The sequence below is a fragment of the Paramormyrops kingsleyae genome, chromosome 18 (genome assembly GCF_048594095.1).
Source record: "Paramormyrops kingsleyae isolate MSU_618 chromosome 18, PKINGS_0.4, whole genome shotgun sequence".
Lineage (NCBI taxonomy): Eukaryota > Metazoa > Chordata > Actinopteri > Osteoglossiformes > Mormyridae > Paramormyrops > Paramormyrops kingsleyae.
The window spans coordinates 1,685,314-1,692,113 of NC_132814.1; the positions used below are offsets into that span (position 1 = coordinate 1,685,314).

The following is a 6,800-nucleotide window of genomic DNA, read 5'->3' on the forward strand; positions in this document are numbered from 1 at the left end:
AAGCCTGAGTCTCGCTCCAGATGCGTCAGAGTCGGCAACCTGCTTACGGCCGGTGTTCTGACAAAACGTCCTACTTCATCAAAACATCCTACCGTAGTGCTAATCGATACCCCTTACCCTAAACCCCCCAAACCCCCTAAAACCCTTACCTTAACCCTAACCTTACCCCCTAAAACCTAACCCTAATCCCAAAACGGTGGAACTGCACATGCGCAAAAAGGCCGGATAGCACGTCTCGATAGGTAGCTCAACTCGTCAGAACACCGGACCTACGACCGGTCAGTCGGAGCCGATCGCAGCCGAAAGTCGCCGACGACCTGCATAGGATCGTATTGTTTGGTTATGGTACGAATGGGCGTCCGTGGCAACAGCTTGATTACTTTTGAATCACATGTACTTCTTTTCTCAAACTTCTTTCGAGCATCTTGGCGAGTGCCTGCATTTTGAAGAGACTTAATATCTTAAAAATGGAGAGCAAAGAAATGAAAGTAGTTAAGATTGAAATTAAAATGACCGTTACAATTTAAATAACAGCTAAGGAATCTGACACCCATTTAGAAAAAAATGAGGCCGTGGAAAAGAACAGCAGCGAGAAGGTGGAGAAAGTCAGCATGGTGAAAGATGTGATCAAGAAGACGGATGAGACGGAGAAGCCCTGTTCTACGCGGAGGGTGTGTTACATGCCGAAGGTAAAGACCTGGATTAGGAGTGTGGCAGTTTAGCAGAGCTCTTAAAGAAAAATATATAGAAAGAAGGAGAGAAGCGCACGGAAAGTGGAATAAGACAGGCCGGCATGGTGGAGCTACCAAGCCAGCAGCTGGTTTAATTTTAGCTTTTCTTAAATTAAAAGTAATTTGGGGGGGAAAAAAAAGAGTAATCCTTTAGTTTTTCGGTGAGTGTTACGGGACTGAGTTAAGGGAAAATGTTCATTGTGCTATGGCGGGATATAAAAAGTAAAGGAAAAAAATCTACCGGGGATTTAAATAATGCTTCATTTGCCCATTGAGATTACGTAAACCTTGGATGTTGTAATGTGTCATCGATATGTACATGTTGTTGTGATATGAGTTCGTTATGTGTAAAAGGGAAAAAAGGGATATGTTTTATTTTTCTAGTGCGCCATATTCCCTACCCATATTTTTCTTTTAGATGTCCGCAGTCCAGGTTAAGGCTGTGATAGTGTGTGAAACCCTGAAAGCAAATTATATCGAGGATATTGTCGTTATGACATAATTGATAAAACGATAAGTACACGACAGGCTTTGCTCCTCCTCCTCAGTCTTGTAATTTGATGCCAACATTACCGTCACGTGACTCAGCGGCGCCAGGCAAGCACACAGGCTCACTTCAAGAGCGCCTGGCTGCAGACACTGTAGGTGTGGAGCTCCACACTAAGCGGAAACACGTGACCTCCACACTAAGCGGAAACACGTGACCTCCACACTAAGCGGAAACACGTCACTCCTCCACAGTAGGCGGAAACACGTGATCTGCATAGATTCAGTGGAAACCGCGCAAGTGGATCGTAAAGGTTGGTACAGAGTCATTCATATACAAATGTACTGTTAGTAATTTAGTAATTCTAGTATTCAACTAGTCTGCTTAAACTGATCATGTTGGCACTTTGTATGCGTATCAACATGGAATATTTAAAACGAAGGTCATTTTTAAACTTGTTTTTTTTTTTTATCGTGCTCCATGGCAGAGAAACACACCGATGTTTGTTTCCTGGCCCTGGTTTAAGTAAGAGAGCTGGATTAAGGGCTTCTGTGAGCGACATGACCAAAAATATCTCTAAACCACATTTTGCATTAGAATTAGTTATTGTTGGAATATAGTGGTCAGTTTCAAATGTATTTGTTTTTTGTTTCCTATTGAACAAATTCACTTCACTACTTTTCATTGTCTGTAACATCAATGTGCATTGTTCCATTTACTGCATATTGCGCTTTATTCATGTCTCTCATTCCACCTGCATCGACGTTGTAAAGTGCTTCAGAAAGAGATTTATATATTTATAAATACTTCTATTCTTTATTCTTTTCTCTAATGCTTTTTTATTGCCCGGTTTTTAGTTCGCCTTTGTTAAATTGTATGTGTTGTATGTCAATACATACGTATGTCACAATTAAAAGTCTTGTAAAGTATCTTTTTGTATAGACCTTTCTCCCCAAATCTTCATGGTTCTTTCATGTTATTCTGCTAAATCGTTATCACGAAGCACAGTGGTTTTAAACAGTAATTGTTACCAGTGTAACATTGAGAAATCACTATTACATGCTAAGTGTAATGTGTTATTTCTGCTAAAACCTGAACTGTTTTTTTTTTTTTACATCCAAAATGTATTTGATCTCATAATTTCAACTTAATCTGTTGTCTAGTACATTTTCTCTGCTCCCTCAATGTGGTCAGTAGAATAAGGGTCTCGGCACTTTGAAGAACATACAGTAGCATAAAGTAGCATCAAAATAGTTCAAATGTGTATATGGTGTTTATCTTCTTTTCTCTCTGTTTTAGATGCACATATCAATCTGTGATTCTGCCTCAAAGCCAGCACTGCAGGAATGCACAACATGTTGCAGGAGACTCTTTCACTGCCCTCTGTGCCCTACTTTCAGCCCTACTGTCAGGGCAAAGATTGAGGAACATATAAATGGACACATTAAAAATGCTTTGCCTTTCAAAGGTATGTTGGTATTAAATATAGTTTATAGTTATAAATATAGTTATGCACTTGTTTTCAGAACTTCTGTAGTGTCTTTGTTGACTTAAAAGTTGCTATCACATTGTACAGTTCAGTGCATTCATCAGCAAGAAAAAACTTGTTTTTATTAAATATATTTTTCTTTCCTCTTCACCACATTGCTTGATGGCACATGTGATCCATACCCTTTTGCTTTTACTATAGAGGATTGGATGGTCATTATTTTATTTATGCTTTTGTTAACATGTACACTCTGTTAGATAAATTGATTGCATTCTATATAACTACGTTTAAACTACATGTGTTTTTTTTCTCTCTTACAGACAAAATTATATGCCGGTGCAGGCTGCCATGTAGGAGGACAGGACACTTTCACTGCCCTGTCTGTAACAGGACAATCATACGGCGCTGGGATATGGCAAGACATTTATTATCATGTCAGCATTCTTCAATACCAAGTCAGCCACCACTGTCAGGACTGCTCCCCGCTGCACTATCCGAGGAGCCCCGTCTCCCTCCCGCTGCACTCTCCGAGGAGCCCCGTCTCCCTCCCGCTGCACTCTCCGAGGAGCCCCGTCTCCCTCCCGCTGCACTTTCCGAGGAGCCCCGTCTCCCTCCCGCTGCACTTTCCGAGGAGCCCCGTCTCCCTCCCGCTGCACTCTCCGAGGAGCCCCGTCTCCCTCCCGATGTCCTCTGTCCAGTGTCTAAACAGTCTTCTGAACCATTGGTAGAACATTCATATGCTCTACCCTCTGTGCTGAATGAAACTGTGGCTTATGGGAAGTCAATAAGAATGAAATGCCCTCACTGTGGTCTTAGTCTTCTTAAAAAAAACTTAAAGGCTCACATGATGAGGAGGCATTCAAACAGATCACTGGATGTTTACCTGGCCTGTCATCTGCAGTGTGTTTGTGTAGATGAGACTACTGGCTTATTTGCTGTGCAGAGAACTGGCCATGGGTTTTCAGTGCCAGTTCACGTTCAGAGGAAAACATGGGGGAGATCTCACAGTGTCAGATGTGAGCTGGAGGAATGTCAGCAATATCAGTTGCTGGCTCAGCGGAGCGGACTAGGCTACAGTTTATGTGAGCACATTCGCTCACTAGATTACTGTAGAGAAACTGTGAAAGAGGTATTTCTTCAAGAAGCTATTTTGATGGAAATGGTGGTCCTGAAATTCTTCGGAGAGGACAAGGCTACGGCATGCTTAAGGAGACAGAAAGCTGCCCAGATGACACATGTTCCACTTTGTGTGAGGGTAGATTTTGGTGGATCCTCCTCACAGATATGTTTCTCTGTACTTGAGCCTGAAATACACAGTTTCTGCCGTCTTGGCAGAATATTTGTGACTTACAATGCTCAGAGGAATACCTGGCATTGTGCTTGTGCAAAGCCACGAATATCATGCCCTCATAAAAGCATTGCTAAATGGCATCTCTTTCAGACAGAGAGAGACCTCTTCCAGTCAAATGTGCCACTATCATCAGGCCCCCCATCACTGATGACTCAGGAGGGTTCTTCCTGTGAAGACAATGCTGCTGCGGAAAGTATCCGCTATATATTTAAAGAGAAAAAAATTCTTCAATCTCTTCCAGAAGATGTCATGTCACAGAAAATGGAACATCAGAGACAGCTCATTCCTTTTGAAACTCTGTGCCAGGTGTGCCCAGACTACCCTAAACTTGACGAGGCTGTTCTAATTACTAATAAAGCAAGGATTGTCAGCATGATGGGAATGATTGAGAGTAAGTTGTAATGAATCAGATTAAATCTCAGTGTGGAATTATGACTTATAATTGCTCCTATACTAATGTTTTGAAATTAATGTGGTTTGCCTTTAACAGATGTTTCAACATACCATAGATTGTGTCCTCAGTGCCACATGGTGTACAGATCAACGATGCTGTCTTTAGATGAGAGTTTCACACATTAATAGGGTTTTCAAAATCTAGTGTTTAACATAAAGCACCATTAAAAATCAGTTTATAAATTATGCCAACCTGAAAATAAAACTGAAATTGCTATGTATGACACACTTTAACCAACTGGGAGCATGTGACTGTACTTTTACATTTTGTTGTGTCCAGGCCGTGTTCCTAAGGCTGTGTTCCTAAGGCTTGTACTTAAAGTTGGTGCTATTAGCAAATAGCATTTCACACCCATCATGATGATGTCTGTTAACTTGTGAATGTAATTGTCTTGGAAAAAGGAATCTTGCAGTGAAGATCATTCCAGGGCAGTGGTCAGAAAAAAATAGCTTTCACTTGAAGGTATGTAATGGTGTGAGTGTATGGTGAATTACATGAATTACGCTAGTCGTCTTTTAAGGGATTTTATTAATGAACCTTTATTTTCTCTGTAAAAGGGTTTTTCGAGCCAAGACTTTGGAATTGACTGTGGGATCTTCATGCTAATGGTTATTTTTCTGTTATTCAGTTTTCCTTGAGATTCATACAAAAGTTAAATTAAGCTCCAAAACAATGTAATTTTTATTTTTTGTCCCAAACAGTCTGCTCTCTACGTGGCACTGGATGCACCATTTGATTATACTATAGTAAGTATCCTATTTCATTTGAGAGCAATGGAGTCTTGAATCTTTTGAAAGTTATTAAACATGTTTCATATTGATATTTTACAGTCAGACATGCCCTACTTGCGGAAATGGTGGTGCTTGCTGTTGATGGAGAACTTTGATCTTAGGAGGTATTTATATTTTGGCTTCTGTGCTATATTGTCTCAAGGTTTAGACACATTAACAATATCAAAATTTTCTGTTAAGCTATGGCAAGCTTTTTGCACACTGGAGAGAGGACGCCAAAGTTGTGCTTCAAGGACAACATGTGCCCATTTTCAGACTGAAAAAGCGCAAGTTACTGGAAGTCAGTCAGGTCAGTATTCACTTTAAACATTTGTGTAATTAAATGGTTAGTGACTTGACTCACTGTTAAAATAACTGTTCTGCTTCAGAGAATATCTAAGTTTTTATCCCCATTTGCTTGACACAGGAGCCAGCAGTTGTTCAAGATCTGCATACTGCTGTGCAGTGGGTTGTCCAAAACAAGGCGCTTTTCCATGAACACGTAACCATGCCAAAATATCTGTCCTTAAATAAAGAGGACCAGCAGAGGGTCTTAAGAGAGATGCTGGAGGAAGAAGACACTGAAGCAAGGGACTTCTTCATCTTTGTTTTTCAGTGTGCGGAGGACATGGAGCTCTTTCTACAGGCATGTGTTGACGAGCAGGGGCTAAAGGTCAATGCTATGTTTGAAAAATAATGGACGGAGGAAGGCACTGGCTGTTTGTTTTTTTTAATGTGTTGTTTTTTTCAATGTAAATAAAAAATTACAATTAAACTTATTTCAAAATTTTGTTCACTTGTTTCCATGTTCATACTTATAGTTGAACTTTATTGATCCCCATGGGGAAATTATACTACTAGAATTTAAAATAAAAGATTACAGTGCAAATGTAACAGCATTGTTTATACTTGTAACATTAAAAAGCTTAGTTGCTATTAACAGTAATGTATTAGCTTGTAATCAATAATATTTTTATACATTTTACGAATTAAAAACACTTAATTAGAACCATGTTTATTTCTCAGCATCATCAACAGTAACAAAAACGCAATTTAGTTTTCGCTGTCAAAGTCAATTGTTATTAATTTGTCTATTTTAAGTACATCCTATATTTTTTAAACCTTTTATTCCAATATATTGCAATACGGGATACAACACAAAAACATTTCTCGTGCGACGTAACTGTGTTCAAATTTGAAGTCACGTGTTTCCGCTTATTGTGGATCTCCACGTGTTTCCGCCTACTGTGGAGGTCACGTGTTTCCGCCTACTGTGGAGCTCCACAGTGTCTGCAGCCAGACCCTTCTCGCTCACTTGCGCGCGCACACACACGCACTGGCAGAGGCCTTGCAATTTGGCAGAGAATATCCAGGTAGAGTATAGTGGTGCCAGTAATATTTTAGTCATCTTCAGCATTAGTTAATATTAAACTTTCAAAGTGCAAGTGGTTAAAACTCAAAATGTATAAATTATGCTAAGACCTTTTTATTATGGATGCTAGTGTTAGCATCAGGTTC

The 6,800-nt window shown here is 39.9% G+C and overlaps 1 long non-coding RNA gene across 7 annotated transcripts; it reads left to right on the forward strand.

Annotated features, from left to right (window-relative positions):
• Nucleotides 1-231: 231 nt before the first annotated feature.
• Nucleotides 232-6,073, forward strand: LOC140579475 (uncharacterized). Of its 7 annotated transcripts, XR_011983485.1 has the most exons (9): nt 384-689; nt 1,280-1,531; nt 2,518-2,686; nt 3,028-4,974; nt 5,070-5,120; nt 5,214-5,258; nt 5,343-5,407; nt 5,484-5,592; nt 5,710-6,073. It is a non-coding gene; the product is annotated as an uncharacterized lncRNA (long non-coding RNA). The 7 variants fall into 7 exon arrangements; XR_011983482.1 differs by adding an exon at nt 232-345 and having other exon boundaries at nt 559-689; nt 3,028-5,258; XR_011983487.1 differs by having other exon boundaries at nt 382-689; nt 3,028-4,449; nt 4,914-5,258.
• Nucleotides 6,074-6,800: the final 727 nt, after the last annotated feature.